Source organism: Schistocerca piceifrons, chromosome 8 (assembly GCF_021461385.2).
Source record: "Schistocerca piceifrons isolate TAMUIC-IGC-003096 chromosome 8, iqSchPice1.1, whole genome shotgun sequence".
Taxonomy (NCBI): domain Eukaryota; kingdom Metazoa; phylum Arthropoda; class Insecta; order Orthoptera; family Acrididae; genus Schistocerca; species Schistocerca piceifrons.
The window spans coordinates 447,316,535-447,330,856 of record NC_060145.1 but is presented as its reverse complement, the minus strand read 5'-3'; the positions used below and the strand labels follow the sequence as shown (position 1 = coordinate 447,330,856).

General features: G+C 43.3%; 1 protein-coding gene across 1 annotated transcript in view; it reads right to left on the bottom strand.

Annotated features, from left to right (window-relative positions):
* LOC124712437 (atherin-like) overlaps nucleotides 1-14,322 on the bottom strand; it is a 54,383-nt gene that overhangs the window by 29,261 nt on the left and 10,800 nt on the right. The gene's annotated exons all lie outside the window — the stretch shown is intronic.

Genomic DNA, 14,322 nt, shown 5'->3' with positions numbered 1-14,322 from the left:
ATTCCTTTCGTCTCTGATTCTGTGTAGAACCTCCTCATTCCTTACCTTATCAGTCCACCTAATTTTCAACATTCGTCTATAGCACCACATCTCAAATGCTTCGATTCTCTTCTGTTCCGGTTTTCCCACAGTCCATGTTTCACTACCATACAATGCTGTACTCCAGACGTACATCCTCAGAAATTTCTCCCTCAAATTAAGGCCGGTACTTGATATTAGTAGACATCTCTTGGCCAGAAATGTCTTTTTTGACATAGCGAGTCTGCTTTGGATGTCCTCCCGTCTCCGTCCGTCATTGGTTATTTTACTGCCTAGGTAGCAGAATTCCTTAACTTCATTGACTTCGTGACCATCAATCCTGATGTTACGTTTCTCGCTGTTCTCATTTCTACTACTTCTCATTACCTTCGTCTTTCTCCGATTTACTCTCAAACCATACTGTGTACTCATTAGACTGTTCATTCCGTTCAGCAGATCATTTAATTCTTCTTCACTTTCACTCAGGATAGCAATGTCATCAGCGAATCGTATCATTGATATCCTTTCACCTTGTATTTTAATGCCACTCCTGAACCTTTCTTTTATTTCCATCATTGCTTGCTCGATGTACATATTGAAGAGTAGGGGCGAAAGGCTACAGCCTTGTCTTACCTTCTTAATACGAGCACTTCGTTCTTGATCGACCACTCTTATTATTACCTCTTGGTTGTTGTACATATTGTATATGACCCGTCTCTCCCTATAGCTTACCCCTACTTTTTCAGAATCTCGAACAGCTTGCACCATTTTATATTGTCGAACGCTTTTTCCAGGTCGACAAATCCTATGAAAGTGTCTTTATTTTTCTTTAGCCTTGCTTCCATTATTACGTCAGAATTGCCTCTCTCGTCCCTTTACTTTTCCTAAAGCCAAACTGATCGTCACCTAGCGCATTCTCAAGTTTCTTTTCCATTCTTCTGTATATTATGCTTGTAAGCAGCTTCGATGCATGAGCTGTTAAGCTGATTGTGCGAGAATTCTCGCACTTGTCAGCTCTTGCCGTCTTCGGAATTGTATGGATGATGCTTTTCCGAAAGTCAGATGGTATGTCGCCAGACTCATATATTCTACACACCAACGTGAATAGTCGTTTTGCTGCCACTTCCCCCAATGATTTTAGAAATTCTGATGGAAAGTTACCTATCCCTTCTGCCTTATTTGACTGTAAGTCCTCCAAAGCTCTTCTAAATTCCGATGCCAATACTGGATCCCCTATCTCTTCTAAATCGACTCCTGTTTCTACTTCTATCACATCAGACAAACCTTCACCCTCATAGAGGCTTTCAATGTATTCTTTCCACCTATCTGCTCTCTCCTCTGCATTTAACAGTGGAATTCACGTTGCACTCTTAATGTTACCACCGTTGCTTTCCTGTATGCTGAGTCTGTCCTTCCGACAATCATATCTTTTTCGATGTATTCACATTTTTCCTGCAGCCATATCGTCTTAGCTTCCCCGCACTTCTTATTTATTTCATTCCTCAGCGACTTGTATTTCTGTATTCCTGATTTTCGCGGAACATGATACTTTTAGCGCCTCATTTCCTCATCTAACGCTCTCAACACTATAGGATTTAATTCCAATATACTCTGTTACCTTGATTCACCAATTGGAATATACTCCGTTGCCTTGAATTACTGACGTTCATCTAAAAAAATTTCTTTAATGCACTATCACCTCCATTCAACCAATCTTCCGAGCCCTTTGCTGCCTCAGACAGAATTACAGTATCACAGACAAACCTCAACATATTCATTTCTCCTCGCTGAACTTCGATTTCTTTCCCACATTTCTCCTTGCTTTCCATTACTGCTTGGTCTGTGTACAGATTGAATAAGATGAGACATAGGCTGCATCACTGTCTCACTCCCTTCTCAGTGTAATATATTTAAATAACCACTCAGCGGAGGCACAAAGTTCGCAGTAAAAACGGAATGGTTTTTTTGCAGTCTGATTCGACATTGTAGTGATCGTCCTTTCGTTTTATTAAAATGCCAGACGTGAGAAATAATACAGAAATAATCTACAAACGCTAGTAGAAGCATTACAAGTAAAAAAATAAGGAAAAAGAAAAACACCGGATAAGCGACTCGTCGACGTCAGAGTCACCAGGGACTGAGGAGAGTGGGTTAAGTTTATGAAAGGTTGTGGGCGAGAGTTTGGCAGTCCACTTGCAGTGATTTAAGGAAATTACGAGAAAATTCTGTATTTTCTCACAGATACGTAATCCCCAACGTTCCCGGATCCTAGTCTCGAGTACTGATGCGTTGCGTTAACAACGCCTGTAGGGCAGCTAAGGGTGGGGGACGTCCGGCGAAGCGGTGGGGACGGTAGGCTCCCGTGCTGCCATCTGGCAGCCCAACGTTCGCGACGTCTCTTCAAAGTAACTGTCGAGCGCGCTGTTTTGTTACAGGAAAATCTGATGACGCACGTATGTAGGGTTGCCAACCATCCTGTATAAACCGGGAAATCCGGTATATTCACTTAATTTGAACGAAAATCCCGGATCCCGTAATTTTCAAGACATATCTCGCATTTTCAGAACTCCAACCATTAGACGATGATTACTTTGATACTCTTTGTCACTTCCTTTCCTTTGTATGAATGAATTTGTATGAATTATAGGCTTATCGTCACTATTTATTTTATGTTATTCGTTTCTTAAGCAACACAATGCAGCAGTGACTAACTTTTTTTCTGTCTTGGTAGGTCACAATGAGAGGGAAAGGGAAGTTAAGGCGGCAAACAATAAATCTAACTTCTTGTGCGGCACGTCACAAAAAGAATTATGCAGCGCAACTGCAGGTATTTGTGTACCACAATGTAAAACGCAACCTCAGTATTAATAACATGGACTGTAACGTGAAACTTACAAAGGAAGTGTTCAGTGATTCGTGTACCTCTAAAACATGCATTGTAATCTTACAGAAGCTGAAGATCTCGTGAGAAATGTTTTGGTCCTCAAAAGTGTGTCTGATTATACAGAAATTTTGAAGGACCCGTCTAAGTCGAACTTATTTTTCTCTATTTGTACTGTGGTTCTTTCCCTTCTTTGTATTTGCAGGAATGTAAAAGGTGTACAACTTTGCTTCCGCCATTTGCCGATAGGTGGCGACAACGGTAAGTAGCGGTCGAAAGAAACAGATCGCAGACGTCAGACAGTTAGCTTGGACCTCGGTCAACATAACCTCATTCAAACGTTAATCTATATATTTGTGTCTGCATCATAAAGTTGTTCTTGATTCAAAATGTTAGTTTACGAGCCTAAGTCTCGTCATTTGCGGGAGGTGTTATTGTTTTGCGGCATTAGGAAGAAAACAGCGGCTGTGGCTCATCGAATGCTCTCAAGTACGTGTGGTAAGGACGCTATTAGTGAAAGAATGTGTCTCGAGTGGTTTCAACTCTTCAAGAGCGGTGATTTGAACGTCGTAGACAGGCATAGTGGTGGAAGAGACAATGTTTTCGAAGATGCAGAATTGGAGACATTGCTGAGTAAAGACTCACGAAGAATTGGCACTGTTAGTGGGAGTGACACAGCAAGACATTTCAAAACGTCTCAAGGCTATGGGCATGATTTCATGGGTCGTGTATTGTAGAATTCTTCTCGCAATTCGCATTACGCCTGGGTCAGACGATAGGAATTAATTTTGATTTATCGCGCTTTACTCCACGTAAACACAATTTATTCCCACTGCCTGTTGGAGAGTCATGTAATGTGATGATTGAAGGACGTGAGTTAAAATAAATTTGTGCTAATCGACTGCATCTGTTTTCAATCAAGTAGTTGAAACCCCAGATCACTTTCTTAATTAATTTTATGTTCAACATTTGCATCTGGTGTTCAATAGCTGAATATAACATCAATGTGCACCCCTTTTTTAATTAAAAAAGGTATCAATTCTGAATCAGTTAATGTCAACACTGCCACCGCAGTTCAATCAGGCGTCACAGGGCCTTTTTACTTTCTTTGTGTTATCCGATATTGCAGCAGTTTTGCACTCTCTGTTGATATGTTAGTCATTAGCTGGGGTGAACACACGCCAAAACCAGATAAGTGATGGGTGGGGTGTTACAACTTCTCCAAATCAAAATTATTGGGAACGTTGCGATAGCTCATTTGCATACGGATAGCACAGAGCCAATATAAAGCAATCATCTTGTTATTCGCCTGAGGCGACTTACGGAGCAATGGGAAGCATAACTCACGAAAGCTGGATGTTGGTTTGCAAACTGCTCTCTACGAATACGACGCTCATTTCTTTACCAATACGCGACATCGTTCGGGGGGAGGGAATGAAGCTTGGGGACCTAACGGCTCTTCGAGGTCATTACAGACGGAACAGGACAAGACTGGAGAAGGAAGTGACGTTCTTGACAAAATGAATCATTCCAGATTTGTCGTAAGTGATCTACGGAAACGACGATAAACCTAAATCTGGATTGCCAGACGTACTCACAATATGTGATACGAATTGGATTAGGTTCCTTGTATTCAAATCACATGCCAAGTCGTGATCTCTGACAAGCATTGCATCAGTGGTGCTCGATTGGGAACAAGCTGTTCTAATTCTGATGGTGGAAGAAATTCCAGCGCCGGTATTCATCGCAAATGAGCAGAAGAGGTGGAGAAATAAGTTTTCCGAGCATGAGACCGCACGTCAGTCTGACCGTGGTACTTCAGAACTTGGCCGATGTCTCGTGAAGTGACGCCGTGTGGCGCTGGCTGCTTTAGGGTTGTGTGTGTGTGTGTGTGGTGGGGGGGGGAGGGGGGCGCCGGCCGTCAAATCCGGCAGCCTCCTCAGTGTTACTCGACAGTCGCGTTCTGCGTGCCAACAGCAGGTTCCTTCACGTTCCTACCTTTCTTTCCTCACTCATCCACAACGGAAGTTAGCCTCCGCATGGCATAAGCACCCATCCCAGTCAGCGATCGATACACTAATGGTTTATAACAGGCGGAGAAAGGCAGTGGTAAATCGGTAAGACTAATCCGTTTCTTCTTGCCACTGTGACTAAGACGATTTACCGCCTTTGCAACGTACCCGACGTTTACTGCAGCATGCGTTCATAGAATGCAGTGTACTTCGTGTGAAGCGAAACGTGTAGGACAAACAGGCAGGAAATTTTCGACAAGATACAGGGAACGTACAAACACTTTTAGATTGGACAATTACGGCAGATCGGTGGTTGCCAACATATGAAAGGCATAAAAGGTGACTTAGAGGTTATACATGCAGAGGAGAAAGGACAGAAACCGGACCAGCTTGAGGAACGTGAAATAGCAATCCACCGGGTTAAGTTTGGCGAGAATGGTAATGCCTTCTGCAACTGTCTCTACATTATTTTAAGGCTGGCGTTAGTACGATAAATTTGAACAATTTGGCACAGGTTACTACTAGTACGGTGTCTCTCCATCGCTTTGTACCATCTTTGGAATGTTTAGGAACGGCTGGTGGCTCAGTGCAGTCTGGCAGAGCCGTAAGTACACATGTTTACGAACTAGCGGTGCACTGTGAGGCAGCTGATGTGACCGCTGTTTAGCGGCTCACGGAAGCAACGCTTTGGAGAATGTGCGGAAACACGGATAAGTGGAGCAGAGGCTCTGGTAAAGTAAGACGAAGACTTCATGTCCAAATACATTTATTTGTTCTTATACTTTGACATTAAATGCATTTGAAGTGCAGTTTATGTAGGATTAAGTTATACAGTCACGTGATGGGAGCTTGACTCCCAGAACGCGTTGCTGTGGATTATGCTCTTAATATTAGTGGTTGTATGCTAAATTACTCATAAAGATTACCTTAACAACCACTGTCTCGCTAGACAATATTAAAAAGTGCAATCTGTAGTCTCATTTGCTTCCAATAACATTGCCCGGATTACCAAGATTATTGTGCGCTGTTCAAGACTTCTCGGTTTATAAGAGCCCAAGGAAACCGTGTGAAACTCGTACCAGGACTGCGCTGCTCGCCTTCCCCCCTCAGGTATGACTCCAACGCTCTGAGGCTCTGCCTTCTATACACCCTCTCCCACACTCCGTAAACCCGCTGTCCCACGTATTAGACTTTCTTCTCGTTCCAGTTGCGTATGGATGTCGGTAGGAATGACTGCTTAAATGGCTCTGTAATTTAACTTGTTATGCCGTCACTAACCGAGCGACACGTCGGCAGTTACTGTATATGCCAACTTTCCACACTCCATACTGGGTCTTGAAGCTAAGTAAGACGGCTCTCGCGGGACAGCTGACATCTTCAGAGAGAACAGACGAGCACTCACTGTCTCTAGGCATTCAAAAATTCTTGACTGAGTCGTGCGCACTGGCGTCACCTATAAATTAAACCAATTCGCGTGCCTCAGGCACATAATCTGGACTACACACTCCTTCCTTCCAAAGCGGCAATTACTTATAGTGAATACTTCCCGTTTCAGTCAGGTAGGATGAGTTGAGGAAGGATTACTACAAGAGTGCGTGAGTCCCCGTTATGTACCGTACGCTTTTTAGGGGAGCGACATACTTAAACAGATAGGTCACGAAACAGATCTTTACGCCGACGACTCTGTGATATTTAAGAGCTGTCGCAAACTTCACTTTATCCACAGATAATTAGCCCAACATTTTAGCAAAACAGTCCAGTGGTGCAGTATTTGAAAGATTAAAATAACCTTCTCAACTATCAATATTTCACAACAAAGCACGAGCTACACAATCAACATTTTTCTACTCGTGGCAGGGAATTACCCTATCGTGGTTCGATAACATGTTTAGGCGAGAAGTGATAAATGTATTTTCCGGAATAATCTCACAAATAAAATCACAAGCAAAGGTTGCAGATCTCACCCTCTACTCAAAGGACAAGTGCCCCGTACTGATTGCAAGATAATGCGTTGGCGTCGGCCGGGGTGGCCGAGCGGTTCTAGACGCTACAATCTGGAACCGGGCGACCGCTACAGTCGCAAGTTCGAATCCTGTCTCGAGCATGGATGTGTGTGAAGTCCTTAGGTTAGTTAGGTTTAAGTAGTTCTAAGTTCTAGGGGATTGATGACCTCAGAAGTTAAGTCCCATAGTGCTCAGAGTCATTTGAACCATTTTTTTACTACGTTGCCATAATTATAGACCTATTTCGTTGATGTCAACCTGTTGTGGAATTACTGAACATGTTTTACGCTCACGTATAATGACGAATTTTGGAGAACGGATATCTTCTCTATAGAAATCCACACGCATTACGCAAACAGAGACCCTGCGACACTCAGCTCGCTCTGTTCCCTCGTATTATCCACAGCGCTGCAGCCCTGTTTCTTGACTGCAGGACGACGTTTGACACCGCCTCATACTTCCACTTAGCGAAAAAATACGAGCTTACCAAGTATCGGACCAGATTTGCGAGTGGATTTAGACAGAACTCAACACATCGCTCTGAACGGAACAAAATCGACAGAGGTAAAGATAATTTCCAGAGTACCCCAAGAAAGTGTGATAGGACCGTTGCTGTTTACATTGTATATAAATGACCTAGTAGAAAGCGCCAGAAGCTCTTTAAGACCGTTTGCAGATGATGCGGTTGTCTATAAGAAAGTGGCAACGCCAGGAAGACTATCGATTTGCAAACGATCTACAGAAGACTGATGAATGGTGCAGCCTCTGGCAGTTTACCCTTAACGTAAATTAATATAACATATTGCGCATACAAAGGAAAAGAAATCAACTCCTGTAAGCCCAAAACTACACTATTGATGACAAATTGCTAGGAACAGCATCTACTGTAAAATATGTAGGAGTAACTACCCAGTGTGGCAATGAACACTTAACACAAACACAGCAAAAGCAGATGCTAGACAGAGATTCATGGGAAGGATCTTAAGGAAATGAAACTCATCCACGAAAGAAATGGCTTAGAAGGCGTTTGTTCGACAGATTCTTGGCTACTGTCCATCAGTCGGGGATGCTCACCAGGTAGGACTGATAGCAGAGATAGAGAAGACCCAACTAAGGGCGGCGCATTGCGTCAGGTGATCGTTTAGTCGACGCGAGAGCGCTGCAGAGATTTTCAACCAACTCCATTGGCAGACGTTACAAGAGGGGTGTTGTGCATCACGGAGAGATTTACTACTGGAAGAAGAGTCGGAAAACATATTACTATCTTCCATTTACATCTGGTGAAATAATCAGGGTGAGAAATTTCGAGAAACCAGCGCTAATACAGAGGCTTACCGACGCTCATACTTCCCACGCGCCATTCGCGAGTGGAACTGTGAGGGGGACGGTCAGTTAGTAATACCAGAAGTACCCTCTGCCAGACACCGTCAGCTGGCTTGGGAAGGAATAATGTAGAAGTAGATGTAGTTCAGTCCCATTTGGTACGGGTCTCACAAACTTGAGCAGTATTTTAGGGTGGGTCGCATGAGTGATTTGTAACCAGTCTCCCTTGTAGATTGTATTTCCCTAGTGTTCTACAATAAACCGAAGTCTGCTGTCTGCTTCGTCAGTGACTGAGCCTATGTGATCGTTCCCTAATAACAGGGGACACCTCTGAGCTCGAATGCTCGGAACCGCACGAAACTATGCTTAGACTAACACACGATCATAAACACAACAGTGGTCTGTGTCACATTCATGCAGAACTCCGCACATTTCTTCTAGCACCATCAAACGGCACCAACAAGTGATTCAGTTGCGCGGGTCACATAGCTGCTATACGAATGTGTCTCCTAGTATTCGCATGCCGGCTGTTGTGTAAACTGTTTATAGTGATATCATGAAGAGAATTAATGCTACGACTGTGGTCCAAGTAACAGGGACATAGTTGTGACGTGCTGGACATGGAAATGAAATCGGGGTCGAGGATAGTTTCAAAAATGGTTCAAATGGCTCTGAGCACTATGGGACTTAACATCTGAGGTCATCAGTCCCCTAGAACTTAGAACTACTTAAACCTAACTAACTTAAGGACATCACACACATCCATGCCCGAGGCAGGATTCGAACCTGCGACCGTAGCGGTCGCGCGGTTCCAGGCTGAAGCGCCTAGAACCGCTCGGCCACAACGGCCGGCTCGAGGATAGGGAGTTGGCAGATATGTTCTATAACACAATAATTCAGACATATAATGGAAATGACACAGAAATTATGCGGATCCACTGGATAGATATACTGATTCTGAAGGACAGGAAGAACCTGGACCTGAAGGTGGCTGGCTGTTCAAGGGGTACACGACGGTCATCTCCAGAGCAACAGGGACAGTAGAGTCAAAATGAATACCAATTATCGCCACCCAAAAATCGAGGCCCATTGTATTAGAAGATATTGATGACAGTCTACTAGAGAACATTTATTAAGACTGTCACAATCGTGGCTTCATTTCCTGTAGCAAACTTAATGCACGTATCGCGCCTCATTAAAGTAAATCAAATTGGAGATCAATTCTAAATTATGTGTCTGGCAAAAAGAGAGCAGGGGCTTTGCAAAGGAAACACGCTGTCAGAATTACAAACTATAGAAGAGCATGTAATATTGCAGTTTGGTAGAGCATGTTCACTATTGGCATCTGCAAATGTGGCCACTACAAGCATCTAAAATGGTTAGCTTGGACGATTTCAGAGCTTCGATTTCTTTTATGGACAATCTTAAGGCTGAATATGCCCTTTGATTCAGCCATACTACTATGTTTGTCACATGTAAGGAAATAAAACACTGTAAGAGTACACGTCAGAAGGCACAACATTTTGTGGAGGAAGTGAACGCGTTTATGACAGACCAGGGTGTGGTTAAAGGAAATGTATGGTACAGTGACCAGAGTCAATTCCAATATGAAATGTCTTCATCATCAACACTGTCTCACAGAGGAAAGGAAACTACAGCTAGCGTGTTGCAGTCTCTATACAGCTCTACTCACAGCAATACAGCTGATGTGTCTTTATCAGTTTGTTTCCAAGAGGCACAAGGCGCTTTCGGTTCAAGTATTTCAAAGTTATTTGAATTAACCTGCCCACGAAACATTCATGTGGGGGCAAGCAAAAGTGGAGAAATGACTACAGAAAACGTGAAAAGTTTCCTAACTTCAGTCTTTGGCCGGAAAATGTAACAATTGAAAAGAGCGTGTGATTTCTCATCAGGTCATACAGATCGTACCCTTATAGACGCAAGTTTGCCAAACAAAGAAGTTATGTTGAAGATACTGCCACCGAAACAACAAAATATTGCGAACCCTATGATGTCCGCTTCTTTCAGCAATATAAAATCTGTATCAGAAGGATTACTGATTTTGTAGAAGTACAGTGTGCCAAACCCCAAATGAAGGCACGTGGTCGGCAATTCATCATCAAACTTCACTCTCTGTTGTTTGCTTCTTTCGGCAATATAAAATCTGTATCAGAAGGAATATTGATTTTGCACGAGTACAGTGTGCCAAACCCCAAGTGAAGGTACGGGGTCGGAATTTCAGCATCAAACTTCACTCTATGATTTACAATCAATTTTCTGCGCCTATGTGGCAATATGCTTGGAGAAAGGCAGGTTATGTACCAATATTGTCATTTGAAAATAAAATGAAATTAATGTAACTTTTATTATTGGACAGCTTGAATGCGGAAGAGATTATGAATGTAAAAACGTGGCTTTAGTGAGGTGTTCTCATTGTTCTGTTTCACTTTGTTTTAACCACTTCATCGAAATCCTGCATCTGCACTATTGATTGAAAATGTAATAGTACACTGACGTCACTGAATGACGTATAATTTCCCTCCTATGTAGCTTTGTTTCTTTCTATTAAATTGTCACTTGTGGTGGAATACAACGTTTTGCATGGAAATGACATAGAATACCGATCGATCATAAAAAAAACGGTGGTCTAAGTACGGTTTCGCGTGGTTTCGAGTGTTCGAGGTCAGACGCGTCCCATGTAAGTGTTGACGCAAGTATTTGTACGAGTTTACCGATTGCAGTTGTGAGGCATTGATACTATATTCATGGGAAACTGCGTTTTCCGTTTTGTGAAGTGCACAATTTTATATTTCTGAACATTTAAAGCAAGTTGGATCTCTTTGCATCACTTTCAAATGTTATCAAACTCTGACTGAATATTTGTGCAGCTTCGTTCAGACTGTCCTTCATCTTAGGTAACTACTTCATGGGCGGAAAGTTTGAGATTACTTTTAATATTGTCCGCAAGGTGTATAATTCACATGTACAGTAAGGGAGTCAGCATACTTCCCTGGAGCACACCAGAAGTTACTCCTACATCTGTCGATGACTCTCTGTACAAGACAACGTGCTGCGCTCTCCCTACCAAAAAACCCTCGGTCCAGTCACAAATCCCTCTCGACGCCCCATATGTTCACACTTCTGATGACAAACGTAGGTGTAGTACTGAGAGTCAAATGCTTTTCGGAAACAGAGAAACACTGCAGCCACCTGATTACCTTGATCCATGGCTTGCAGTATGCCACGTGAGAAAAGTGCGAGTTTGGTTATATATGATCTGTATTTCCGAAGTCCGTTCTGGTTGGCATGGAGGAGATCGGTCTGTTCGAGATGCTTGCCTGCCTGCCATCAGAATATGTCTAAGATTCTATAACAAATCGATGTCAAGAATACTGGGCGGTAGTTTTGTGGATCACTTGCGCTACCCTTCTTGTAGGGGAGAACTAGGGTCGGTGACACCTACGTCCTGAGCAGTGCCACTTGAACGGCGTCAGAGCGCGGCCGAAACACGAAACCTGTGCGAGGCCGGAGGCCGGTGAGGCAGGGACGCCCGCTCTCGATGGCCCTGTTTGCCACTGCTCTCGACCTCCTGGTGCGAAAACCGGCAACTCCATCCACGGAATGACTTTGCGTGTCACGTCAATCAAATGCAAAGCCTTCGCCGACGACGTGGGATTTTTTGTACAAGAGAAAAGCAGATGTTCGGAGAAGCCAAGAAGCTTTACGAGACTTCGAACACGCGGCAGGGACAAAAATTAACCCGGCAGAAACCGTACTCGTACCGCTCGGCAACAAACGCGGAAACGACGACGGTGCACGGTACTCTGCGGTCGAAACGCGCAAATGCCCTGGGCTACAATTATACTCGTGTCCCAAGAAAATGGCGCCACAAAACTGCCATACAGAACTGCAATAACAGGCCTTGCCAGAACTAAAGGGAATAAAGAGCTGGATCTGTTCCAAAAGGCGGGACTCATAAACGAGGAGCTACCCTCAAAAGAGTGGTTTGTGGCGCAAGTGACAAACCCGCCGTAAGAGATTGTGAGAGCCATAGAAGGGGCAATACACACTGCCTTCTACGGCGCGAAATCTTCAAAGTGCAGCACACCACGTGCACACTGGGAAGACAGGAAGGGGGACTGGGCCTCGTCGATTCGCAGAGAAAATGAGCAGCACTCTTGATCCATCGTTGAAGTAGCACGGCAGAAAGAAACGCGAACTGCTTACCGGCCGCCATTTTAAACACACACAGGCCAGAATCAGAAAGAGCGCCCGTAAATACGTAGCACAGATACCACTGAAGTCGAAGTATATCAGAGAATTTTCCCTGCAAAAAGCACACGTAGCGTAAACAGCCGACGACCCACGCACAAGAAGAACTGGAAATCTGTGCACAGAATTAAGAGGAGAAGCGCGACTCAAAGATTAAAAAAACGCAATGAAAATGGAAACAAGAGTGGCAGAACCTCGAAGAATTCACCTTAAATTCAGAGATAAAAACAACCGGGTACGAAGTCATCAATGACGCCGTACTAACGAACGAAGAACTAGCGGCAATCAACCTCAGACCGTCGAATAAATACCAAGTTAGTGATGGCACTGACACCTCAGAGCACCGATCCCAATGCGGGAACGCAGCAAAAATATGGGAAGCGTGCAAATGGATGCTGGCGCTAAAAAACAGAACGACACTGACGAGCATAAAACTGGAGCTACTGACCGCAACAGGCACAAAACCCTTCCCAAAACAGAAAACGGAAAGCGCATTATGGATTTTGGGCCAGACAGTGCACTCATTAATCAAACTAGAATAAACAGACTAATAAACTACCAATCACATCTATGGGAAGAAAAAAAGCCACGGTTGCCGAGAAGAACAAGACAGACTTTATGAACTTCCTGAAAGTAGCACTCGAGGCGGCTTTCAGGAAAGCCACGCAGCCCGCGTGACGTCACGGCCCACCCCTCGCTGCGCAGACGGGAGGGAGGGAGGCGGCAGCAGCTCCCGGTCTCGCCCCGCCCGCCGGGAAACTCCAGCAGCGCGGCGACACAGTGTCGTCTGCTACGTGCCTTTGTGCTGGTCTCAGGGTTGAGTGACAAGCAGAGTAAGCAAAATCAAAAAGAAAATAAATACTCACCTTCTACCTGAAAATTGCGAAATGAGCCGGCAAAAACACAACGGAAAAATCTACGCCAAAAATTTGCACAAACCAATTGAAATGTTGTCGTAAAAAAATATTCCCTTCTCTCTTCAGTTTCAAACCAAATGCAATGTTGTTTCGTTTTGATTTACCTTGTTTTGATTTGTTGTGTATGCACTGTCCCTTTGGCTTTGGTAAAAATATGTTCCACCAAACCAACGGAAGTTTTGCACGTGTGAATTTCGGCGTTTGGGAGATTTCATTCTTTAAATTATTCATAAAAATATGTTGAAGTGTTGTAAACCATGGTATAATCATAGTTATATTCTTTATTTATATGCGATAACCACATGTCAACTGTGCCACCAAACTCGCAGCTAACTAAAACCTCCTAAAATAAAAAAAAGGAACGAAAACCTTTTCTCGTAAATTTCCGAAGTGCAAAACTCATAAAATATTTCAAATTTTTTTCTTATATGTTGTTACCCATTTTATATCCATAGATTGCTGTTGTTTGCATCCGTTTTACATTATGTTTAAATGGGTTAACAAGCTCACACAAAATAAGACCCCCCAAATATTAACGGATGTCATACCAGAAACCGACTTAGAAAAGACTCCATCTAAATACAGCGGAACTGTAGACTGTAATTCTAATTCTCTCATGAAATTTTGCAGTTGTAATAATATATATTTGACAGCATAAAACATGTAACTTGATGACATTAATCGTGATAAAAATCTAAATGACAAAAAGGACTTTCGATGAAAAGGACAAATAAAGGGACTTTTTAAAAGGAAAACAATGAAACGAAATGTAAATGGAAACTTGTCTCAACTATGTTTATTCGTATGCCAATAACCAGCTGAATAAAGCTTTATGAACGTTAAACAAAAAAGGTGCTGTTGGTTCCCTTGATTTTTTCTCGCTTCATCCCGCCACC